Genomic DNA, 27,148 nt, shown 5'->3' with positions numbered 1-27,148 from the left:
GGAAATCCCTATGATTGAATTCTGCTTGATAAATATTTATTGTGTATCTATTACATGTTAAGCAGATTCGTTGTTTCAATACAGTGCTCTTAGCAAAATCATATAAGCATCAAAACTGAAAGAAATCTTAGAGATGATGTGATTGGATTCCCTTACCTTAGAGCGGAGGGACACAATGCCTGGACAGGGAAAGCGACTTATCCGAGGTCAAGCAATAGGTTCTAGGCAGGCAGACGACCAGACTCCTCCTGAGTCCTGGGCCAACGGTCCTGACGTGCCGTGCGGCAGTCAGACCTCTGAGGGTATCGGGTCCAAGTTGGTTCACCACACTGTGGAAACCACGTGCACATCTGGAAAGGACCCATACAAAATAATAATAATAATAATAAGTAACTGAAATTGACAAGGGATGGAAAATTGATTTTTAAATTAAGTGGCAAAGATTCCAGCTGGACGTAAGGAAGTACTTTTCAGCTGCCTGCATGATAAAATATCAAAATGAGCAACTCAAAGGAAAGCACGGGGAGAAATTCTCAACAGGACAGGAGATAAGCATCTGTCTTTGGTGGGTGGGGGGTCACCTGCTCCCAAACAGGGAGCCGCAGCAAATGTCTCCATTCCGGCCAGCTCTTAGGATTCCGAGTGCCTTCTACAGGACTCTGGCCAAGCCAACTACTGTTACTGAGCTCTGCATCATTGGCTGTACAGTTTGTTTGAAGTTTCCTCTTAAAACCACTCCTTCACCCTCTTGGTTTTTTTATTTCAAAAAAGTCTTCATTAAATGTATTTTTAAGGGGCCAGGGCAGAATCTGGAATGTCTGAATCTCGGGCTTTTGGGACTTTTTTTTTTTTTTTTTTTTTTTGCCAGAAGTGACAATGCTGAGGGATTAGAGTCTTGGCAGTAACTACAGGCCCAGGCAAGCAAAAGGTCAAGTGCGGGGCGAGGTTAGTTGACAGACACCATAGATCTCGACAGGCAGGGTCCTAGAGATCAAAGCGGCATTATCAAGCACAGCCGAACTCTGACCTTAGAGCAAAAAGGCCACTTGCTTTCCACCCTTTTTACATAATCTAAATATAGGTCACCTGAAGTTCAGGATACACATCAGAAGCAAATGAGGGCAGAACCTTGACAGCAGCAGGGTTAGAGATGCAAGGGGCGGCCACTGCTCCCCCCACCCCGGCCTGTGGGGCCACATGAACACCCCAAAGTCACCCCGGGCACATCCATAAGGAAATTTAGTGCATCCAGGTGGCATCCACCCACAATGAGTTACCCTTGTGTCCTCCGGAACTGAGAAAGCACCAAACCCCTGGGTTATCAGGGGATTTATCCTTGCTCCTTTCCCGTTTCTGCAAAAGGCATGTCTGTGATGTCCCTAAATAAACCCCTCAGTCCTCTCCTGTACAAGTCCTCCTGGGACCCAGTTGGGTCTCGGGCTCTCAGCGAGGTCGAGCAGCGGTGAGTTACTCCATCCCGGTCTCCCTTGGTGCCATTCCTCACTCACAGACACTAGCACTGGACAACTAGCCTAACTGTTGCTCCATTTGGAACAAATCTCCATCGCTGTCGGACATGAGAAGGACAGACCCTCACATCTCAGCTAAAGGTCGCCTACTCAAAGTCAGGACAGAAGCGCGTACATGATGACAGAGACACAGAGGAACACATTAACATAATGGGCTTCCTCCTGTTCTCGGACACGTGTCACCTTCTGGGCTTTGATTTCACCTTTGGTGTTCAAAGACGTTGGCAAAAGTCCCAGATATTAGCAAAGGGAGGCCAACCTAACGAGAAACCCTAGATGCTAAGTCCATTTGTTTGAAGCCCCCCCCCCGCCCTGCCGCCCGCCCTGCTCCACCTGCCAGCAAAGACGTTGCAGAATTCACATGAAAACGGGCCCCTGTTCTAAGGGATCATAAAGTAGAGCCATTTCACTGGACCCTAGGACTGGTCCCGAAACCCCAACAGCCTGCTGACATCACCTGGTTCTGAGTCAAAAGAGAGAAGATTGTGTAGACCAGAATTTTTCTACCTTCACAGCCTGTGCTGCGTTAGGTTCCTGCTTACTTTCTCACCAGAAAAACATTAAGGAAAAATTTCGTGCTTCTCTGTCCTTCCTCCTCACTTCATCCCAGTAGAGAATTCTTTCTAGATGAAGGACATATGTGCAGGCCAGCACATGTGTGCACACACAGAGCACACAAGTCACAAATACTCAGGCTAGCATTTGGCAGGTGGTCAAATCCTTTATCAAATGAACCATTTTCAAGAGATTCCTCAAGGATAACCCCACCAAACTCCAGGTAAACAGTGACGTGCTCACTTGAATCACCAGGAAACCACCAGCGCCTTGAGGACAAGGAAGCTGTCATTATTTGGGGTTCCCTGCCACCCAACCCTGTGTCCTCACATGACAGTCCTCCAACAAATGTGTCTGTGAATGAATGAATGAATGAATGAATGAATGAAACTCTCTCCCTTATTATGGAGACCATCTCCAGCTACAAGGAAAGGCTTCTTTTCTCTCCTAAATTTCTTCAGGGCCATTTCCCAGCCCCCACCCACCCCCAGTGCCCAAGTCACATCCCTACATCTAAGAAACTGAGAATAGAGATTTCCAGAACAACGGTAGGATGCTATGTGGCTAGTTCGTGCCAAAGCCAGCTTCTTATTTAGCAGTGCAATTCCACACCAAGTGTCTTCTCTTCATGGCGGTTTTACCATGAATTCAAAGCATAATGCCAAATGTAAGTTCAGAAAGCACCTTTTAAGAAATGAATTTTAGGGGCGCCTGGGTGGCTCAGTCGGTTAAGCATCCGACTCTTGGTTTCGGCTCAGGTCACGATCTCAGGTTTGTGAGTTCAAGCCCCACATCGGACTCTGTGCTGACGGCGTGGAGCCTGCTTGGGATCCTCTCTCCCTCTCTCTCTGCCTCTCCCCTGCTCACACACTCTATCTCTTTCAAACTAAATTAAAAAACTTTTAAAAAAGAAATGGATTTAAGGCAGTGACTGCCGACGCTTGTCTACACGATCCCCTGACAGGTGTGAATATTTTTGTTCGGAGCCAGCTGCGTCAGGCGCGGTCTCCTCTACTGCTTCTCCATCGACGCTCTAGCTCCTGTTGCGAGAACCGTGCCTGGCACTTGGGAGCCACTCAGGAAGTATTTCTCGATTTCACAGAACGAGTAAAGGTATAAATGAATGAATGGCAGGCTGACGTCTTCTGTGCTGCCGTGAGACTCTCCAGCCCCGGTGAGCCTCAAAGGCAGAGTCCCACGAGACGGGGCAGTGGTTATCAAACTGCGGGATTACCAGTTTCCCAAGCCAGAATCAGGGGCTACCTACTCCTTCCCTCTCGTTTGCCCACCTTCAAAAGATAGACTCTGTCACTTATACCTGCTCACCTCTAGGACCGGTTGTGAATGACTTAGTTCTCTGGGCTGGGTGAGACAGGAACTCAACTAGAATGATCTTATACAGAAAGGGTCCCTGGGCAATGCTGTGTCCTTCTCAAGAAGCTTGTGGCTTCTGTCAGGTGCCCTCCTAACACAGCTAGTCTGCCTGGCCCCTCAGGCCTGGGGTTGTTCATGGCTCCCCCTGTGACTCCCCATTCCTACGAGCTGCACCCCTCCCTATCGGTTTCCCTAAACCCTGCTTGTATCATGATAAACAGTCCCTTTGTTAAATCCTATATACTTATCAAGTGCGAGCTTGCCTTGTCTTTCCTGCTGGGACCCAGACCCATATATCCACGCTGGTCTCCTTCCTGACCCAAAGTAAACAAACCAAAAGTTCCCAGGTGTTTCTAATCACAGTTTCCTTGCATATACTAGTTATTCAATAAATATTTATGAAGGTAAATCATCAAGTCCTATCACCAATAACAAAACTAACCTCCATCTTTTCCAATTACAGGTCAGTAGATAATTTCCCTTAAATCTCAAAACTTCGGGTTCGAATACACAAGATTTTAAGAAATAAGAATCTCATTGTAGGGGCACCTGGGTGGCTCAGTCGGTTGAGCATCTGACTCTTGATTTTTCTCTTCTCTCTCTCTCTCTCTCTCTCTCTCTCTCTCTCCTTCTCCTGCTCTCCCCCACTCACTTTCTCTCTCTCTCCCTCTAAAATAATTTTTTAAACAACAGTGCCGAATAAATACCATTAAAAAAACAGAATTTCATTGTAAGTTGGTAAGCCATCCATTTCTTACTAGAATCATCGGTCTCCACCTTGGACACATAACAAAAAAGTATTATGCCTGGAGTACTTTTATAGTAATCCCTGGACCCATCCCCCACATTCTGATTTAATTAGTCTGGAGTGGATCCCAGGCACTGCCAATTTTTTAAAGCTTCCCAAGTGGCTCTAAAGGGCATCTAAGGTTGCAAATCACCTTTCTTCGCAGTACCTACCTTCTCCTTCCCAGGGGTGATAAATGTCTGCTTTAGCCATAATGAGGTTGCAAAGGTGAAGAAAAGACTGCATGTACGACTGGAGGAAAGGATACCTAGGGAAGTATTTCAAAAAAATTTCCCTCTTAAACATAAATTCATTGAATAAATAAAATGAATGAAATTGCAAATAGCACCAAGGTCACAGTGAAGAATCCAGAGCTCGGGGCCCTGTTTTAGTGTCAGCCCAGACTGCAAGCTAGACTCAGTGAGGAGATTCAGAAGTGTTCACGCTTTGGTCCCACCCCATGGCCCCACCCCAGACCGACAGCTTCAGAATCTATGAGGTGGGTCCCAGGAGACAGTAGTGTTTTTTAATACCCCAGGTGAGTCTAAAGTGGCCAGAGTTAAAGACCATTAGTCTAGACCAAGCAATTTTTTTAAACACCTTAGAAATTACATCATAGATCACGTCATTCTTTTAACACAAGAAGAAATTCAAATGTTTTCGTATAGAGACCAGCAACACCTTGAAATCTGGTCTAAATGTGATTAAATGGCATTGTTGGTAAGTCTAGCTAAGAATTTTTAGCTGCAATGTGGCAAATATGGGGCGGGGGGGGGGGGGGGGTTGCTGGACAGGACAAGACAAGACCAAACCAAAGCAAACCAGTAAGCGTACCTGGCTGCCTGTCATTAGTTGGTAACCAGATGTCCCAGAGGGTAACGCTGGCACATGGGTCTGGATGTGCCCTTTGCCAAAAACCGGTAACTCTCCTGGACACATGGTCCCCAGATGAGGTGAGTTCTGTGAAAAATGTTTCTCCAGCAGATGTACGGACCACCAGCTACAGGTTTTCCATTAACACCATGAATCAAAGGAGTGTGCAAGGTTTCCGGAGGAGAAACAGAAGGCCAGCCTGCTGGCCAGCGATGGGGAAGCCACAAAGGAGCCCATGTTCAGCTCAGCTGGCCCCAGACACAATAAGCTCATGCCGGCCAGACGTTCCTGTAAAAAAGCATCAGTGTATTACCGGTGATTAAATCCCTGTTTGCCTTCAAAGGAACTCATTTCTTAAAGCTACTTCGTAAACTTACACCTTGAAGTGTGCTTTTAATTTATGGCCAAACTACAGTAAAGAGAAGCAATGTAACGTGGCACAAGAGGGCTCAGTGAGAGTCTTCTCTGGACAGTTCATTTCTTCACATGTCAGATTCGCCTAGCTTGGTGCTTCTCAACCTCGGCCACACCGCAGAATGCCGTATCAGAACACGTGGATGTCCGGGCAGGGACCCCAGACATTCTGATTTGATGTGCTTGGAATGCAGCCCAGGCATCAGTATTTCTAGAATATTCCCCAAGGGATTCCAGTGCGGGACCAGGTTGAGAAGCCCTGCAGTGGATGTTCCTGAGGCTCCCCCTCCGGCCCCAGCCTTCTCCTGAGCAATTAGAAGAGGTGAGTAATCCATGATGGAGACATCCCAGAAGCCCGCTCGAGGCTAGCTACTTTGCCTCCTACGAAGGCTACCATTTCTTTTTTTCCAAAATGAATAGAGCTCTCAATCGAGCAACAGCAACAACAAAAAATCTAAGACATCTTTGAAAATAGCTTCCCCCACATGCTGTGCCTCTGCCATTTTTCCCTGGCCTGAGAAGATGTTCAGTGGCCCTTCCCATAGCCCGATCTCAGCACACACAAAGACCTGCCAGGTTGGGTAAGGGGTGTTTGCAGCACGTCACTAAAAGTGTTCTTGATTCCACCTCCGCCCTTCCCAGTGCCCCTCGGGCCTTCGGGCTGTGGGCCCACGTACATTTTCACGGTTGGCCTTAAAGGACTGATTCCCATTTTGGTTTGGATTTGTTGCCAGACGGCCCCACCCGAGTCCAATTTCCCATGTGCCGGCTGAACCACCAGCGTGGAAGAATATGCTAACATTCCAGAGCTGGAGCTTTGCCAGCCATGTTACATCAGGAGAACTGAGTCCACATCAGCCTTCCAGGGTCACTGCACTCCTGCTGCCAGGGAGCCATCCTGGAAGCCCACAGTGGATGGCCCCAGCCCTTCATTTCACACTGTCCAGTCCTTGATTCCAGCTGTGGAGAACAAACCCAAGGAAGGGGGCGGGGTGGGGGGAGGAATCCAAGGAAGCGCTCATTCAGGGCCAGATTCCAAAAGCAAGTCGTTAAGTAGACGTTGTGGAGCAAACCAAACTTCTGGACACCGGTAAACTACAGAATTAAAACCAGGACAAATGTAGTTACGTCTAGACACTGGTCCGTCAAATCCAGGTTGTAGACTGAGTTGTCCAGTTAACTGCTCTGACCTACACCTCTTTGCCCATGGAGACATAGCTTCCATATATTAAAACTCATCAAGCGTTGCTTTGCCACCTGAAGGCTGAAATGACAATGGAAAAACCACATCTGGCAAAAGTTTGATCTTTGGCTCAAGAAATTAGATTGGTTTTAGTGGGGTAAATTTTACAGCCCGGAGAACTATTTTCAAGTTGCTACAGCTTTGCAAATTTGCAGTTTCCACCACCAAAATTTTCTCAGCGTGGGAAAGAATGAGGAGGGCCACCCAGGTCTTTATTTGGGAGTCGCCTGATGAGTTTGTACTTGCCCACAGATGCCCCGTTTTCAAGACAAAAATCCTACTTAATAAGAACATTTCTTGGGTTTTGGAATTATTCATCATTACGTTTCACCAGATCCTTCGCACCAGAAGTAGAAACAAGATGGAGGCATGACGCCTGGGGAAAGGTCAGGGACAGATTTAAACGCGTCTCACTAAGCAAGTCAGCTCGTGTCCCTGCTATCAAGCTTCTATGCCAGCTGTCATCCACTATATCCTTACCCTGGCCCCACCCCTCCTCTGCCCGGGGAAAATGTCCAAAGGAATCTCCAACCCTACAGAAGAGTGAGCAAGGATTATTTCCAGCATCGGCCGCTCGGGTGACACAGGATGTGTCATGCCACCTAGAAATACTGAGGCCAGGAATGGGCACTAGGTCACATTTGGGGAACACAGGCTGGTGATGTCACACTCTAGATTAGAATGTGGGGTGTCTGCGGACACTGTGTTATTGGCATCACCTGACGGTGTAGCTCGCAGGTGAAGAGCGTGCGATCTGACGTAAGACTAACCTTGGCTCAGCTCCCAAGTCCTCTGTTCTCTCAAGGGAGACCTTGAACAAGTTATGCAACTTTCTGGTCCTCAGTTTCTTCCTCTGTAAAATGGAAAAAGTCCACTTACTTTGTAGGACACATGTGAAGATTAAGGCAGTGTAAAATGTTGAAACACAAAAAGGAGCCAAGAAATTATGGTTGCTTTTAGTATCCTTTATCGGCATCTAGAATGATGCAGCTATAATGAGGTCTGTCCACCTAACAGAAATGTTCTCAGGGCCTTATTCTGTGCATTGACTTAATTTTTTTTTCACCGAACAATTTTTTCCCTTCCAATTATACACCAAAGCAGGTACGTGGCACAAAGTGGAGGCATCCGCTAAAGCGAACGCAGAAATTACCTGGAAAGCAAGTGAGAGACATGGCCTCAAATGGCACATAGGCCTGACTCAGGTCAGCAAGGTCAAGGCCAATGTGGCTCTATGAAACATCCTAACTAAGGATGTTTTTTTTCTGAAATTTTAATTTTTTATACATATATATATATATATTTTTTTTTATTCAAGTTAGTTGATATACAGTATAGTATTGGTTTCAGGAGCAGAGCCCAATGATTCATCACTTACATATGACACCCAGTGCTCATCCCAACAAGGGCCCTCCTGAATGCCCATCACCCATTTAGCCCGTCCCCCACCCACCTCCCCTCTGGCAACCCCCAGTTTGTTCTCTGTATTTAAGAGTCTCTTATGGTTTGCCTCCCTCTCTGTTTTTCTTTTATTTTTCCTTCCCTTCCCCTATGTTCATCTGTTGGGTTTCTTAAATTGCACATGAGTGAAATCATATGACACTTGTCTTTCTCTAATTTCACTTAGCATAATACACTCTAGTTCCTTCCAAGTTGTTGCAAATGGCAAGATTTCATTCTTTTTGATCACCAAGTAATATTCCATTGTGTATATATACCACATCTCCTTTATCCATCCATTGGTTGATAGACATTTGGGCTCTTTCCATAATTTGGCTATTATTGATAGGGCTGCTATAAACAATATAGCACATGCACCTTCAAATCAGCATTTTTGTATCCTCTGGATAAATACCTAACAGTATAATTACTGGGTTGTAAGGTACTTCTATTTTTAATTTTTTGAGGAACCTCCATACTGTTCTCCAGAGTGGCTGCACCAGTTTGCATTCCCACCAACTAGCTAAGGATATTTTAAAAGAAAATCAGTCTTATAACTTCCAGATACAAACTAAAAGTGACATCACGTCAAGGAAATGTCATATAATCATTTTTTGGAGGCTGCCTTAGGAGCCACATTGAACTTGTGATTAGCACATCAATTCTTAATACATGAGAGCTTTCAATATGTTAGAATGTCTTGAGAAAGGTTATGTAGTATTTTAAAGCTTTTAAAAAACATTCTGTTGGGGACGCCTGTGTGTCTTAGTCAGTTAAGAGCCCTGATTAACTGATTTCGGCTCAGGTCACGAGCTTGCGGTTTGTGAGTTCAAGCCCCGCGTCGGGCTCTGCACTGACATCAAAAAGTCTGCCTGGGATCCCGTCTCCCTCTCTCTCTGCCCCTCCCCCACTTGCTCTCTGTCTCTCAAAATGAATAATAATGACAATAAAAAAAGCATTCTGTTGATGACATGTCTGAAGTTCCTTCTGCGTGGATGGAGCAAAGATGGACTCCAGCTGCTAACCAAATTAGCGATGGCCTTCACGTCAAGTGGGGATAGCAACACCGCTTTCCTTCAAGGACCAAGATGGGACCTGCAAAGCACTGCACAGAGCACCGCGGCACCCAGGAAGTGCTCCCGGTCAAGGTTAACTGCTGCTGTCATGGCTACAGATTGGCTGGCACTCTCATCCAGTCGTTCGATGACCAAACCACACCTGTGCTAGGCACCGGGTTTTCTGAGAAGAATACTCCAGAAGTGCAGTCCCTCAAGACTCTCTAAGACTCCAGGGAGCGACGGACATGTAAACGTGTTCTCGTACAAAGTGGCAACTTCTCTAAGCACTGGACAAAATGCTACAGGCACCCAGAGGGGAGCCAAGGCAGGCTTCACAGAGAGTGGAAGCTCTTATGTGGGTTTTAAGAGATGAGTAGGAATCTGTCTGGCAAAGGGAAAGGGCATGCAAGACAGAGAAAATAGCATGTGCAGAAGCCGGAGTTAATTAAAAGGTGTCAGGGACTGAAGTGTTTCCCCCCAAATTCAAACGTTGAAGCCCTACCTTCCATGTGGTAGTATTTGGAGGTGAGACTTTTTGGCGACAATTAGGCTTAGATGAGGTCATGTAGGTGGAGCCCTTGTGATGGGATTAGTGCTCTTCGAAGAAAGGAAGAGACACCAGTTCTCTCTCTCTCTCTCTCTCTCTCTCTCTCTGCCCTATGAGAACACAGCTTGAGAAGGCGGCTGTCACAGGCCAGGAAGCGCACCCTCCCCAGAAACCAAACTGGCTGGAATCTCAATCTTGGATTTCCAGGCTCCAGAAGTATGAGAAGTAAATGTTGCTTAAGCCACCCAGTCGATGGTATTTCATTACAGCAGCCTGAGTAGATTAATCCAAAGACATGGTGATCTTTGAGGAACAGTGGTGACCTCTGGATAATGAAAGCAGAAGTCAGCCAAGAAGGCTTTGGAGAGATCGTTGGAGGCCAGACCGTGAAGGAGCCCAAGAGCGAGCCAAGGATTTGGCTCCAATGCTATGGGCCTCCGGAACCAACAGATTTGGGCTGGGAAATGATGTGCATTGATTTCTTTTCTATGAAGAGAAGTCTGGTGCCAATAGGGAAAGAGAGACTCTGCTTAGAAACAACAGGAGGAGAGGCCTCGGGAGTGAAGCAGAGGGAAGCTGCTTATTAGCTGGTAGGGAGCAGCAGCCACCTTCTCTGCAATGGCTGGGCTCACAGCTGGTCAGCTGCCACCAGGATCCTGCGGCCCTGCAGCCCGTGTGCGGAGAAGGCCTGGCGGATGAGAAAGGGGATCTCGGTTTGCTCGTCAGCGCAGAGACTCAGCTAAAGAGAGCTGCAGTGTTTAAGGACAGAGCCAGAAATGAGAAGTCATTCTTCTCACCAGTAAAAAAAAAAAATAAAAAAAAAAAAAAAACAGCCTTGGTTTGTCCCAGAAATTCCCAGAATGTGACATTTCAGTGGAGAAGAACAGAAGATGGCATGTGAGGGCTCCCGGATTATTTTCCCAATGTGATATGCAAGCCCGTCACCTTGACTTATGCATTTTGGTTTTGCCTCTGAAATATGCTTGGGGAAGCATGTTTAGAAGCTGAGCTTCAGAAGAGCTCAGGGTACTGAAGATAAAGGGCAAGATGACCAGCTGTCCTGGTTTGCCCAGGACTATCCTAGTTTTACACCAAAAGTCCCCCATCCTGGAAAACCTCTCATCCCAGGAAAACCAGGACAGCTGCTCACCCCAAAGAACGATTATAAAATGCAGCAAAAAAGACTGTGATTCAGTATTTATCAAGTCCACAGGAGACAGACATGATACTCGGTGAAAATGAGGTGATGATTTTTCCCTAACGTAATTTTAGGGTGCCACACATGAGAGCTCAGAGAACACACATTTCCTCTAACAGAGCCCAACATGTTGACTATGAAACCCAGGAAGCAGGAGACTAACAAAAATAATGACAGTAAGGACTGACATATTGGGCATTTATCATATGCTAGGCACTATTCTAAAAGCTTTACATAAATTAAATAATGTAATCCCAACAGCTGTATGATCATCATCTCATCTTACAGATGAAAAAAAATGGAGACACGGACATCGTGTATACGACAAGTGAAAACAGGATGGAACCAGAGTCTGAAACCAGGCAGCCTGGGTCCAAGGTCCACACTTTCAAACAGCTCCTGTATATAACATATAACAACTGATGTTCCCTGAGCATCTACTGTGAGCCAATCATTGTGCTAAGGAGGCTTTTCGTAAAGCATCTCATATAACCCTCACAGCAGTCTGCCGAGGTCTAGAGAGGTTATCCATCCTTTCGACCAATATTTGTTGAGCTTACGGTTGTTCAAGAATTATAATGTTACATGTTTAGAGGGGAAGGAGGGTGAGGGTTTAGACCAAAGCAATAGCAGTAAATATGGAAAACAGAAATGAGAGGCAGGGCTCCAGAAAAATTTCTGAACTGCAAACATCAGGACATGTGAGTGTTTGAACATAGGGGATGGGGGCGGGGGAGTCAAGGAGCACTCACGATTTTTTTACTCGAGGGACTGGATGGATGGAAAACCATCTATCAAAAACAAGACTACAAGAAGTTTTCCTTGAGGGGGAAGAAAATGAGGTCATATTGGAATGTGTAAGTTTCAGCTACTACGGGTCATTGCAAGTCGATGTGGCCAGAAAGTTCTGGAAACACGCCTGGAGCTTAATCTCCATGGTTGGGAACCAGTAGCCCAGACTTGGTGATTAAAGTCACAGGTGTAAATAAGGTTACTCAGAGAGGAGAAAATGACAAATGGTAGAGCCCTAAGGAATGTCAACGTTTCGGGGTGGGGGGTGGGGGGTGGGGGGTGGAGGGGGAGCAGAGGAGAGCATGCCAAGGAGGGGGTGAATTTTCTGGGAGAGGTAGGAGAAGAACCAGGAAACGAGTGGTTGCCTGGAAACCAAGGAAGGGACAGGTGATGGCCAGAAGGGCCAGTGCCACAGAGGACAAACAGCAGGAAGGCTGGAACAGACCATGAGGACCAGGGCCCAGCTGGGGACTGAAGGCACCGGTCAGACAGCAGCGAGGGAAACTCACTTCCACCTCAGTCCGCTCCTGCCCTGGGTCTCCTTACAACCCTCGGCCAGGAATGAAATCAACTTCAAAGCCTAAGGTTAAGGCTAGGTCTCTCCCTGGGAGTTAAGGATTCCAGCTGCTGAGTCTAAGACTCAAAGAAGCAGGGGTGGGGGCCGGGGCAGGGGTGGGTCAGGCAGATAGGCCATCACTGTTTACACATGTATTTTCAGGTGCTTTGTCAGGCCAGAAGATTAGCTCTAAGGAGCCACCAAAACAGAAAAACAAAAAACAAAAAACAAAAACCACAGAGCAAAAGCAAACCGTTTTTTCCAAAATCCTTTCCTTCCACAGCAAAAGAAGAGAGAAAGAAAAAGTAATTCTGCCCGAAAGAAATTCCGCGGGCAGGTCTATGGCTGCCTGACCCCTGACCCGGGGCTGGAGAATGACCGAGTCTTACTAACATCAGCGAAGTATGAGTAAAGAGGCGCGCTTTCCAAGGGTCTCATTTCATTTCCAAACCCAAATAGCTCGCAGGTGACCTGGAAGCTGGGGGGGACATTTCCCCCTTCAGGATGATAGAGAAAAACCAAAGCCGAGGCAGGGTTCCGAATGGGAACCATCACATTCACGTGAAGCGGCTCTGTTTCTAATACACCCTGGGGAGAAAACGAGGCAAGCCAAGAGCTGAGCTAGGGAGAGATGTGGATGCAAATCTGACCCTCATTCAACTCTCGGCAACTCGGCTCAGGAAGAAAAAGCATGTTATTTGAAGTCAGACGTTTGACCTTTTTTATGGGAGTTGCCCATTATTTATGTCCACACCCTTTCACTGGTATAGCCTGGGTATTTCTTATGCTCTGAAGCCAGGCTCTGTATCCAAGTCTGTGTGATCACCCGAGCTTTACGAGGTCTCCCCACTAGCCCACCACACTTCATTTTTCATGTAGTAAAGGGATCATGCAGAACATTCCTGTGGGGAGAGATACCGCCCAGGCCTCCCCACACTGCCTCTCTCTCTGGCTGATAAACCCCCATCATAAATCCTGCCACAACGTGAGGCTTCGACCTGTTGCTATCAGGATGCTTTTCTCTTGGCAAGACACCAGCTCTCTCCCATGAGATAAATCCATTATTTTCAGAGTCCTAGAGGCTTCCTGGGGGGGCAGGCGAAGGAATAAGAGAAGCCTCTCCAGCCCGGGGTAAATCATCCTGCGTTGCCAATGTTTGCAATCCTCAAGCTAACATCTCATTCCGTGCTCCTTCCTGGGTCTCATCAGCAGTTCTGCCACAGAGTGACGTGGAACTTTCCAGTCCTCCACTTCACCATCCCCCCCACCCCCCTTCCCAGCTGTTGTCAAAGCAACAGCCTAATTCACTGGGAAGTTTGATGAGGAGAGATGGTGAGGGGGAGGGGTGGGCTAGGAGAAGAATGTACTGAGATAAGAAAAGCACTTGGCTGTTGTCTACACAACCAGACCCCTGAGCTCTGCTTTCTGGCTCTTGGACCTAGGACTGGACCTCAGAATTCATTCTCTTTGGCCTCAACAGGTTCTCAGGTCTGGAACATGAGAACGAGAGAATGAGAGAGAGAGAGAGAGAGAGAGAGAGAGATGGGGGGGGGGGGGGTGGCTAGAATCTCCAGGACACTCCAGGGCTACCCGTGCACATTCATCCAAAGACCTTGACCCAGCTTGGCCCGTGTCCTCTCCTTCCATTTAGTGACTCCGCCGGGACTAGACAAAGAGGCCGCCGGAGCCCCTGGGCTGCTCAGGCACAGCATGGAACCTCTGAGCTCCTGCGTTTAATCCCAGCCCTTTCCAATTCCAACCATTTTTCCCCAACAAATCACTCTTTCTGGTCATGTCAGCAACTACTATTGCATGATTGAGTGGATCCGCCATACAGATGAGCCGGCTTGGCGGTGGGGGCTGCCAAAAGAAAACCCCCAATTGATCTGGTGTATTTCATCTTATTGACAAGGATTTAATTCAGCCAAGCTGCACATCATCTTGGAAAAATTTCAAACCTTGGGAGAAGGGAAATCACAATGCCACCCTATCGCAACTGGAAAGTGGGTCTTGAGGCCGTGTTGATGAGTGTGTCTGTAGCAACTTTTGAAAATAATCCATTGAAACATTGCAACGGTGATCCCCAGGCTTTGGAGAGAGGTTACCACGTCCAATAGCCATTTGGTTCTTTCTAGATTCCCCCATTCCCCACCACCCCCTAAGGCACAGTTTTCGAAAATCTGGGCAAACTAGAACTTCTTTTAAGATATTTAAAGTTAATTTTAGGTGATATTACTTTCAGACTTTTTTGGTGAATTCTGCAACACCTTTGTGATCCCTCAGACACTTGGGGTTTCGCCCAAAATCGAGGAATCAATTCTCTGTCCCCCAGGTCAGAAACGGATCTTACCAATGCTGAGAAGGAAACTGAGTTTCTCACAACTCAGGGCTATCTCTAAGGCAACATACATGATATGCGCAGACGGGGCTTTGAGCATCTCGTGTTCTGCACTATCCTAGCAATTCCAGCCTGTAGCTGTTCCTCACAGAAGGCTGCATGAGCTTCGCGGGTTCTTACGGAGAGAGGCTAGAGCGAGAAACCCTCTCCCACTTTTCCATGACAAGAAGTCCGCTGATAATAATGGCTAACATTTACTGAGCTGCTATTATGTGCCAGGTACTACTCTTGAGTATATTCACAAATCTAATCCTTATTACAACTTTCTGAAGGTGGTACTATAATTCTCTCCAGATACTTACAGATGGGAAAACTAAAGCACAGAGAGATCTAGCAATGCTCCCAGAGTCGCACAGCTTAAATAAGGGGTGGTGCCAGGATTCTAGCAAAGGAGGTCAGAGTCCAGAACTCATACTCTTGACTTCTAAATGCCCGCAGCTCTCACACCCGAGCATGAAGAATCAGCTGGAGGGCTTGTTACAATACAGATTTCTAGGCCACACACTCAGAATTTCTGATTCAGTAGCTCTGGGTGAGGCCTGAAGACTTACATTTCTAGCACATTCCCCAGTGATGGCGATGATGCTGGACCACACATTGAGAACCACTGGTTATGTTTTTGGCCCCCAGAGAAAACTCTTGCTGGAACCCTTTCTTCTTCCCCATATACTCTTCCAGTACAGAAAAAAAGTTCAATGAAAGCATCATACTAAGTAATCCCATGAGATCAATCAACCAGCCAGTCTTCTGGGTGGCCCTGACAGTTTCTCAGATAGCACTGTGCTGTCCTGAAGGGCTTCCAGAAGCAAAGTCACACAGCCTTCTCAGGGAGCCTCTCTGGGCCACTGACTGGACAGGCAGCCTGTAGAAAATGACCCGACAGCCTATGCCCTCTTATTTCTTCCATCTCTACTCCCTCCTTTGTTGATAACACATTGTTTCTAAGCAATGAGTATTACTAAACCAAAATGAATCTCATCTGTTTGTTAAAACTTCCTCCAGGGGCGCCTGGGTGGCTCAGGCTGGCTGGCTGGCTCTTGACTTCGGCTTAGGTCATGACCCCAGGGTCGTGGGATCGAGCCCTGGACTGGCTCTGTGCTGAGCGTGGAGCCTGCTTAAAATTTTCTCTCTCTCCCTCGCTGCCTTTCCCCCTCCCCCTCTCACACTCGTGCACACGTACTCTCTAAATAAATAAATAAATACCCTTCCTCCACAGATGTTTGTAAAATTATTATATCTGTCCAAGTTAACGTAGACACGCATTCACATTCAGAATCGCGTCAGGGCTATGCAGGACCACAGGATACTATACACAAAAAGGGAGGAAAATCAAGGCAAAGATAAAATTGAGCAACGCTCAAAGATAACGCTGGGGCAAAGTTAGCACACAGAAACACAAGCTAGAAGACAAACTCAAAGAAGGAAATGCAGTAGGTTTTGAGACTTAGGGTTTCTGAGCAGCTCTTGCACATGCTGAGATCCAAAAGATCTCTCCATCATTACGAAGGAACACAGCATCATGTGGCCGACCAGGTTCTCCACCACATCCCCACGCAAGACACAAAAATGTCTCACAGAGAACTTATTAGAATAGCCCTCAAAGGACACTTCAAGTACTTCCGGTTATAATATTCCCCAAAATATGGACCCTACAGGGTCCCTCATATCAAGGTAAATGCCTTACCCCCAGTAGCTTTGCAACAAGTACTTAAAAATTAAGAACATTTTTAGCAGGTGGACTCCTCACTATCTATACCACAATGCAAAGATGAAGAACTACAAATGCACTTCTTCCCAAACCCCCATCATTCTGACACTTTTGCCACTGCCCTTCTAACTTTTAGTTTGTGCTTTTTTTAAAGTAGGCTCTGGGGGGCGCCTGGGTGGCTCAGTCAGTTAAGCGGCCGACTTCGGCTCAGGTCATGATCTCGCGGTCTGTGAGTTCGAGCCCCGCGTCGGGCTCTGTGCTGACAGCTCAGAGCCTGGAGCCTGCTTCGGATTCTGTCTCTCTCTCTCTGCCCCTCCCTTGCTCATGCTCTGTCTCTGTCTCTCAAAAATAAATAAATGTAAAAAAAAATTTTTTTTAATAAAAATAAAATAAAGTAGCCTCCATGTCCAACATGGGGCTTGAACTCACAACCCTGAGATCAAGTCTCATGCTCTCCTGACTGAGCCAGCCAGGTGCCCCTTGCCACTACCCTTCTATTCAACTTAACTAAGTTGAATTTAATTCTCTAATGCTGGGAGACAATTATTACATCAAATGGTGAAAGTCACTGCACATTTTCTTTTAAAAACAAAGTCCAGGGGCACCTGGGTGGCTCAGTCAGTTAAGCGTCCAACTCTTGATTTCGGCTCAGGTCATAATCTCATGGTTCGTGAGATTGAGCCCCATGTGAGGCTCTGCGTTAACATTGTGAGCCTGCTTGGTTCGTTCTCTCTCTCTCTCTCTCTCTCTCTCTCTCTCTCTCTCTCTCTCCCTGCCGCTCCCCCACTCCTGTGTGCTCTCTTTCACTCTCTCTCTGTCTCTTAAAATAAATAAACTTAAAAAAATCATTTTAGACCAAATATTGGAAGGCTGAGATTGTAATCCTCTCCCCATAACTTAGTGGCTATGTGGCTTACTTTTTCTCAACCTTGGTTTTCTCATGTGTTAACTGGAAGAAAACTCACCACATAAATACTCCTTTATTAAGAAAGGAATAGAAAAGCCTTTCTAAGAACAAATGTCTGAATTTGAAGTGAACCACAATAAATGAAAATTCATTTGATGAATTACAATGATGGTAATAATCCTATCTAATGGTCATTGACTTGTTTGCCCCGGGGGGCAGTGATGCATTTGTGTACAATAACAGGTGTGATCCCTACCGGTGGCCACTGGGGCTCAAAGGGAGTAGGGACAGACTCACACCAGGGGATGGTGGCAGGGGCGAAGCGCTTCAGCATAGCGCAGCCAAGGTTGCTCAGATCCAGAGAGTGAATTCAACAAACACGTCTACACCCATCATTGGAGCACGGGGACCTGGTGGATATCAGAGCCAAGGTACAAAGAAAATAGGGTTGGAGAAAAAGGGAGATAAAGACAAAAACAGTGAGTTGACATGGGAAGACAGGAGTCAGTCTGAAAAACTTCTGGCCGTTTGAAGCCAATGTCCACGCCTCTCCTTTAAATACTTCTCAGGGCCCATTTGCTGGTGGAAGCGAAGTCTGTTTAAATGGGCAGGGACCAGTCACACAGACACGCTCACTCAGTTTACCCTATAATTAGTGGCAGATGCTTCCCAGCCTACCAGGAAACATGGAAGAACTAACAGGCCAGTCTGGGTTTCGGATTTGAACTCGCCATGCCAGTGTCCTTTCTGAGGCCCTCAATCTCAGGGTGAACACACTAATGTGTTAAGAGAGACTTGTTCCTAGTAATAGTCAATGTGCTAATGTTTGTAAATGCCTTATGTGTTTATACACATGCTTTTCTGATTCATATAAATCAGAACAGGGTTGAGTTTATCCCTAGCATAACCCCCCCCCCCCATTCACTGGTATTCTAATACGTTTCTTGAATTTAAAAGAAAACAAAATGGGCTAGCACCTAGTGGTCTGGGAGATGTATATAATCTGAGAGTTGCCCGTGAGAGTGTGCAATGTGAGGGAACGTCCTCAGTAGAGACAGAAGTGGTTGGAAGCCACCACCAGAACCAAGCCAGCTGAGTAGCTTCATGATGAAGATGACACAAGAGGTGGCATGAAATCACCATTGAAGAATCTGGGTAGGGTACCAATACCCAAGGGCTCTGTACTCACAACGGCAAAGAGTAGAATCCAGCTAACTGTAGATGGTCTTCTATGACCCTGAGCTAATGACTTATCTTGATGTTGATCATAAACCTCTCATCCTGAAAGCGCTCAAATTCACAATTTGACTTTACCCACTTGGAATTTTTTTTATAGTAGTTGGATGCTAACTGCCAGAATAGGAAAGTGATTAATCCAATTCTCTTTTGGAGTGACTCATTTCCAATTATGTTCTAACAGCTCGTGGTGGTCAGCCTCCAAGATGGCATCCAGTGATGCCTCCTGGTACCTCCAGTACCTCCTGGTATGCACACCCTTGTGCAGTCTTAGCCACACTGTATCAGGGCGTCTTGGTGTGGTCAATAAAATATGGCTCAAGTGATGACGTGTGACTTCCTACACTAGGTCATAAAAGACATTGCTATTTCTGCCTTGCCCCCTCAGATCTTGTTTTGGGAGAAGCTAGCTGTCATGCTTTGATAAAACTCAAGCAGGCTTTGAGCAAGTTTCACTAGAAAGGGGACTGAGAAATCAGTTTTCCAACCATGTGGGTGCGCCATCTTGGAAGCAGGTCCTCCAGCCTCAGTCAAACCTCCAGATGACTGCAGACTCGGCTGACAGCTTGACTACAGTCTCATGACAATCCCTGAGCCAGAAACACTAGGTAATCCATTTCCAGAAACTACATAAGATAAGAAACGTTTATTGTTACTTTAAGTCATTAAGTTTTGGGATAATGTGCTACGTAGCAATAGATAGCAAATATATAACTGGTGTGCTAATTACAAATTACTTTTTATTATTCATTCAAATCAGATACTCAAGGATCTTTATTTTCCAATTTTTTTTTAATCCTTATTATTTTTGAGAGAGAGAGTGAGTGAGACAGAGAGCAAGCAGGGGAGGGGCAGAGAGAGAGGGAGACACAGAATTGGAAGCAGGCTCCAGGCTCTGAGCTGTCAGCACAGAGCCCAACACAGGCTTGAACTCATGAACCCACAAGACCATGAACTTAGCCCCTGGCTAAGGTGCCCCTGGTGCCTGGGTGGCCCAGTTGGTTAAGTGTCCAACTTCAGCTCAGGTCACGATCTCACGGTTTGTGGGTTCGAGCCCACATCAGGCTCCATGCTGACAGCTCAGAGCCTGGAGCTTGCTTCCAATTCTGTGTCTCCCTCTCTTTGCCTTTCCCCTGCTCATGCTCTGTCCCTCTTTCTCAAAAATAAACATTAAAAAAATTTTTAAATAAAAAAAACATTTTTAATTTAAAAAATTTTAAGAAAGACTTGTTGCTAATTCTCCATAAGTAGCCCAAATGAGTTTCAGGTTTTATTGTACATATGTGAATCTATTTCTTACTTTGACCAATTGGCAATGTTATTTATTTGGGATCAGAGTCTGTTCTCCATTGGCGACCCTTCAGAAACAAGTCGTCCAAAATCTGGTCCATTGTATATGTGTGTATATTTTATGGCAATGTCTAGGCCGCTACTTGGGACATGAATTAATAAGTTACTTGTGTTTATTTAAAAAGCCACAGGGTGTCATCAAAAGAATTTGATCATATCAGAAGAATTTCTTTTCCTCCCCTGAATTTGGCAAAAAGGTTTTATTTATGGTACCAAGAAAGAATGGGCAGCACAGGTGATCTCCGAGGATTTTTTGCCACCTCTAAAATAGAGCAAACAATTTTGGAATTATTCCTCCTTTTTAGTATAAATCAGGAGACAGAAAACCTAAAGCCCAAACAATGAATTCTCACCGCAGGAAAGGTGTGCCCCATAAGCACTGTCTGAAGAAAATTTGTCTGCTTAGGCCGACGCATCATCCTGAAGCACTACAGAGCCCACTTCCTAGGGCATCATGCCGTAGTCGGGTCTGTGTGTTCTGAGAACATCCGACACAGCAACATCTGGGAATTTCAGAAAAAAACAAAAAACATATTCCAAAGTCAATATAAACCCTGTTTACGTCGTTGCCATCCTGAATTATACATTCCCCTTTAATTAGTGCAAACAATCAAAAGCTAGCAATATTTACAAAAGTCTTAGTTATGATTTATTTTCCTCAAGAAAGAATTCTACCCACCAATTGCAGATTGGGAAATGAAAGAAATCAGGCTAATCAAGATTTTAGCCTAAAGGCAAAAAAAAAAAAAAAAAAATAGGCCATCCGGAAGATAGTTCCCAAATGTTCCAGCATGAGTTCTTTCCCTCTCAAATACTTCTAGTGTCCCTTATTTTCTGATCAGAATTTCTTTACTTTCCATCCCTCTGCCTCCAAGAAGCCTTCCTGATACCTACCTAGACTGTGTGAAGGGCCCCTCCTCTGAGCACCTGCTCCATACAGTAAACATTCTAAAGGCTCTGTTCCTATTTAAGTTTTAAGCCCCAAGTGCCTAGCACAGAGCCTGGCACACGGTAGGAACAAATAATATGCATTGACTGAAGTGTATATTGGACCCATGATTTTCATATAACATTTGGCTCTTCCTTATATTGTGTTTATAGACCATTCCTTTTGATTCACTTGCTCTGCCAATTCCCCCTTTATACAAATCTCTCATTCTGAAAGTCTATGTTTTGCTAAGTTTCAATTGGCTGAAGGCAAAGAAACAGGACAAAAATGTCCACATTTTTCACCCAGCGTGTGAGACTATTACAATCCAAAAAACGACCATGTAACTTTCCACCCACCATGATGGCTATAAGCAAAAACAGAAAATTACAAATGTTAGCAAAGATGCATAGAAATTAGAACCCTCCTATATTGCTGGTGGGAACATAAAACAGCTAAGCCAGTGTGGGAAATCAATTTGGTGATTCCTTAAAAACTTCAACATAAAAGTACACGTGACCCAACAATTCCGCTCCTACTTCCATACCCAAAAGCACCGAGAACAGGTTGTTCAAACAAAAACTTGTACACAAGTGTTCACAGTAGCACTGTTCACAATAGCTAAAAGGTGGGAACCATCCAAATGTCCATTAACTAAAGAACGTGTGGTATCTCATGCAATGGAATGTCGCTGGACCATGAAAAGGAAACAAATAGTGATACATGCCACAGCACAGAGAAGCCTTGAAAATGGTATGCTAAGAGACAGAAGCCAGTAACAAAAGACCACATATTACATAATTCCATTTATAGGAAATGTCCGGAACAGGCAAATCTATAGAGACAGAAAGCAGACTAGTGGTTGCCTGGGACAAGGATGGAAAGATAAGTGGATGGCTAAAGGGTAAGGGGCTTCTCTTGGAGGTGATGAAAATGTTCTAAAATTTACTGGTGGAGGCTGCACGTTATCTGTGAATATATGAAAAGCCATCACACTGTACACTTTAAATGGGTGGACTGTATGGTATGTGATTATAACTCAGGAAAGGTATTTTAAAAAACTACCAGGTAGCACAAGGAAATTCATGAGGTGTTGGGATTGTTCTGTGTTCTGTTAGTGGTGGTATTTGGCAAGACTCGGTGCATGAGTGAAAATCTACAGAACTTGAGGCACCTGGGTGGCTCAGTCAGTGAGCGTCCAACTTTGGCTCAGGTCATGATCTCATGGTTTGTGAGTTTGAGCCCTGTGTCAGGCTCTGTGCTGACAGCTCAGAGCCCGGGGCCTGCTTCGGATTCTGTGTGTGTGTGTGCGTGCGTGTGTGTGTGTGTGTGTGTGTGTGTCTGCCTCTCCCCACTCATGCTAGGTCTCTATCTCTCACTCTCTCAAAAATAGGCATTACAAAAAATTATATATTGGAATTATGAGCTGGGATCCATGGTCAACTTCAGTTGCGATTGGTTTATCTAGTCAAAAATTCCCGAGCATGCTCAACGAGAACACTCAGATACAAGGAGCCAAGCCTGAACCTTGTTCGTCAGGCTGCATTCTGCGGCTGAAATCCAGACCATATTGAATCACTTCAGAGAGACCATCACCCATGTAGTCTCGTCTCCACTTCATGCTTCAAGCAGAGGTGTTGATTCGGTGGTCCAAGGTTTCCTTCCAGGTCCCCAAAACCCCTGGTGATTGAAATCTCCATCTCACACGTACCAGATAATGAACCTGGGCCCACAATGTAGAAGGGCAGGCGGTGACGTAGGAACTAAACCAGGTCATCGTTAACATCCTGTGACCCTCTCATGGGAGTTAGGGAAGCCTGGTACCCTAATCATGAAAATACCCTGCCATCCCCTCATCCTTCACTCCAATCCTCGAAGACTCTGACCGAAGAGTGATACACTCCACAGTAGGGACCACATGCATGCACCTGAATGTGCCAGACTCCACAGCATCCACAGGCATGAAGTGAGAGCAGGGACCACTGGTATCAGCTGGGATTAGATACGACCACATATAATGGAAAGCCCAAAATGACTGAGGTCTAAACACAAAAAAGTTACTCTGCCACATAAAAGAGGTCTTTGGGGAGGCACCCATGATTGACACGAAGTCAACAGGGACTAATCCCTCCGCCTTTCTGCTCTGCCAACCTCAGTGCCTGGCTTCTACACTTACGGCCCAGCATGACCGCTGAGGCTCCAGATGTCACCTTTCAATTCCGGGCAGCAGCGAGGAGAAAGAGTAGAACAATAATAACACAGGCACACCTCTGGGCTGAATCGGCAGTCTTTAGAGAGCCTTCCTGGAGATCCACGTGAAGGCTCCATTTGGATTTCAAGGACCAGAACACGGTCACAAGGCTACCTACAGGTAAGGAGAAAAGGAAGCTGAAAAAGCATCGCTTTTCAGTGGACACCTTGCTGCCCTCAATGATGCAGGAGTTCTGCTGGTCAAGAAGAAGCCAGAATGAATGCTGGGCAGAGAACCTGAGAGTAGACCCCGCCAGCCCCGTGTCTTCTGGGGTACCCGGAGCTGGCCCTGCGAGGAGCCCATTCAGTGCTGCTGATCTGATCTGATCGGCAGCAGTCAGACAGCCTGATCTAGAAGCGGCTTTGTTTTCTGCTCGTGTAAACAGGCAACTGTCTTGTCTGGCCCGCAGCGCCTGGGCTAAGCAGATAGGGCATGGTTTTTCCAGTCTTCATGGAAGGAATTGGTCAAAAACATTGATATTTTTTCTTAGAAACCACAGCTCTCTGTGAAAATGAAAGGAAATTATTCCAATTTTCTAAACCATCTAGGCTTCTCAGATAGGTTAGAAATGAGAACACACTGTGTCATTCGGTCTTCAAGGTCACCCCATAATTCTCCCACCCGCAGATCCATACAGACCAATGGAAAATAGTCACATCTGAAGGAATGGGGGTCGACGGTAGGTATCTGCTGTGTCCTAAAGGTGCCACTGAGAATGTGCCATTCTCTCTACGGGGAGGCCCTGCATACGTATCCCCTCAGGAGCAGAAGACAGATTCATGGACTAGCTCTTGTCCAACTCTTTTAATTGTAAAAACCCTTGCCTGTAGGGAAAAGAAATGGGATACAAAATGAGTGTAAGTGACTTTCCCAATGCTGAAGGCAGAGCTTTTAACTTGGGTCCTAGCTCTCAGTCCCCTGTTCAAATCAACATAACCCAAACTATTACTGAAAAAGGAAAAAATCTACAATGGAGAACCAAATGTTTGAGATTCTGAAACATCTTACATTTCTGTCTACACTGATTTAGTTATCCAGATCAGTGTTTGATTCTTGATTTCATCTTGCCTTGCCTTGGTCTCTATAAAGTCACCCATTTAACTCAATCATTATTTATTGAAAGCTTACTCAGTGGCCAGAAAGAAGTATGTTATGAGAGGGTTACAAAAGGACTGCAAGATGTGGCCTTAGAGGGGCACCTGGGTGGCTCAGTCAGTTGAGTGCCCGACTCTTGATTTCGGCTCGGGCCATGGCCTCACAGTTGTGAGACTGAGCTCTATGTCAGGCTCCATGTTGAGCGTGGAGCCTACTTGGGATTCTTTCTCTCCCTCTCTCTCTGCCCCTGCCCCGCTCAAGCACTCTCTCATGCTCTCTCTTTCTCTCAAAATAAATGAAGAAGTAAGCATTAAAGATGATGGCCTTATAATGTTACCGTGTTAAGATGTATGACCATGAATTAATTAGGTTAATTTTTAAACAAACACACCAAAGACTACACACATCCATGTGAGTGGCACCTCACCTTAGGAAGCGCACAACCCAATGATGGTGCCATCGCTTAAAATATTTTTAGAATTCATATTTGTGAATTCTTTTCAATAAATGAACCAAATTATATTGGGTACCTGTAATCGCCACTGGGTCTTTTTGCTTTGAGAATGGAATTTATTTTTCAGGGCAAGCCAAAATCATTCAGAACCAAGTCTGGTAAAACAGGTGGATGGTCAGTTTAGGTTCCTGGTGACATTCTATCAGCCCACGAGGTCATCCGCCAGACCTCTTTTTCCATAATAGAATAATCTTGGTATGTTTAGGCCAGCGGTTCTCAAACTTTAACATACATCAGAATCATGCGGAGGGCTCATTAGACCATAGATGGCTGGGCTCCAATTTCTGATTCTTCAGTTATGACTGAGGCCTAAGAATCTGCATTTCTAATAAGCTCTCAAGTGATGCTGATGATGCTGGTTCAGGAACCACACTTTGAGAACTGCTTTAAAACAGTTATTTTAGGTTTTCCTTGAGACAGAGCCACACTTAATCTTACCGGATGTAAATCATCCCTGCTCTCAAAGAACTTCTTTATTACTTCTCGTGCTGGGTTCTGGACACTTCATGGCCTCGTGCCTTCCAGGTATGAAACTGGACATGTGCCCATGGTCCCTACTGATAATGTGTCACTTTTCACCCAGAGCCACAGAGGATGGAGCTAATGTCTGCAGTGGAAGGGGCTCACAGGTGTTTCTGTGATTAGAACTTGAGCTTTGCCCAGTACCCAGGAAAGTCACAGAATATTTGAACTGGAAGGGCTATGAATTATCATCTAGTCTAACTAAGGTCCAACCCCACTCCCCTCATTTGAGAGCTGAGGAAACCAGGTCACCTAGTAACTTCACCCAATGGAACCTAAGTTCAGAGTCACCCAGTAAGTTACAGGACAATTACATAGGATCCATGAGAAAGTATCCGAGTCACCTTCCATTTACAGAGGACAGGATCATGATCTCATCCAACCAGCACCAAATGCAACGTGAGGTAGGCCTAATACAGTGTGTGCTTCCCCCAAAGAAGAAATAGCGCAAATCAGACTACATATTTCTACCCCTTCCATCCCATAATAACTGCAATGGGAAACATCACTATTTACCCCCCTGTGGTGAAGTAGTCTTCATACTTGAGACATAACCCATTGACTCCATCTCCAACGATAAAGCCCTATTTCTAGAAGATGACAGAGGGAGGTGAAGTGAAGGTCAGCTAGAATGCACATCCTTCCACTTCTTTGGTGTAAACATTCACTATTTGTGGTAAATGTCCACATGTCAGCAGAGAAACGGTCAAGAAACCACAACGAGTTGACTTGGCTGAGCCCCAATAGTGTTCTAAGCTTCAGTGCATGTCGACATCTGGTCTCAACCTCATTTCAATCTGGTACCAATTGATGGGATGGCACGGGTGCTTTGGAAGCCACATGCAAGGAAGAGGCTGCTGGGGAGGGTGAAACGGGGAAAGGGGGAGCATGGCGGGAAGAAAGGCTGGAAAACTCAGGGAGGACACAACGTGGGGAAGCCTGATTGTTTTAGTGTCTGCCCACCCTGGAACTGGCTACTCATGATGATGGATCCAGCCTGTAAGACTCAGCCATATGGCCCCCAACGCCTTGTTCCATTGGTTCAGCCTCAGAGGACCTGCCCCCACCTGTGCCCCTGAAACAATACACAGCCCCTATGGGGGAACTACTAACATCTCCTCCCTTTTTCACAACCATGTTTTGCCCTTTTCTTCTCCTCCACCAATTCTACTGGAAACCCGCCTTCTCTAGAAAACTACCTCCAACTCACCTACATACCTGCTACCCACCCCGCCCCCACCAAGAAACTTCTAAGTGCAATTCCTTACAGTGAGTTGATCGCATTCTCGAATGTGAGCATTTTATCTTCTGTTCTTAGTGATCAAAAGCAGGTGCTTTATTTCCTTGGCGAGATTCTGCTCGTGTTGTTCTTCTCACTTTCCCAATTTTTCTAGCTCCTCCTGTTCCCCATGGAGTGCTGTTTAGGTACCTGGAAAAGACAGTCAGGTCAATACTCCTGAAGTGCCCTGCATGTTAGGGCTAAGCCCGTCTAAGAATGCCACTAACAGTTTGGGGAAAGCTTGAAAAGATCCGTCTGGGAAAGGTCTGGGGAGGTGTCTTAAAGAACCCACAAGGTCAGGCGTGCATGGTTGCTATGGTTATCAGGTCCTGGAGGTCTAGCCACCTCTTTCTGACAAGGTAATCCTCCGTGAAGCAAAAAAGACATTCAGGTGCCCAAATCCAACTCCCCCCAAGAGCTGGGAGAGCACTGACGGTCACATTAGCCAGCTTGTCACAATGTCACAGCATATAGATCACCAGGGCTGTGAGGGGAACACACATGGAAAGCCACTTTATGAACATTTGTTAACATTAGAATGACATTCAGGGCACCTGGGTGGTTCAGTCGGTGGTTCAGCTGAGACTTTGGCTC

The 27,148-nt window shown here is 45.9% G+C and overlaps 1 long non-coding RNA gene across 1 annotated transcript; it reads right to left on the bottom strand.

Moving 5' to 3' along the window:
* Positions 1–162: 162 nt before the first annotated feature.
* On the bottom strand, positions 163–26,691 carry LOC122211774. The gene is made up of 6 exons (XR_006198826.1): positions 26,544–26,691; positions 20,319–20,468; positions 7,546–7,628; positions 5,080–5,406; positions 4,419–4,513; positions 163–350 (listed from the first exon to the last, which is right to left on the bottom strand). It is a non-coding gene; the product is annotated as an uncharacterized LOC122211774 (long non-coding RNA).
* Between the last annotated feature and the right edge of the window lie 457 nt (positions 26,692–27,148).

Source organism: Panthera leo, chromosome F3 (genome assembly GCF_018350215.1).
Source record: "Panthera leo isolate Ple1 chromosome F3, P.leo_Ple1_pat1.1, whole genome shotgun sequence".
NCBI classification, from domain to species: Eukaryota; Metazoa; Chordata; class Mammalia; order Carnivora; family Felidae; genus Panthera; species Panthera leo.
This window is presented reverse-complemented; position numbering and strand designations above follow the sequence as displayed.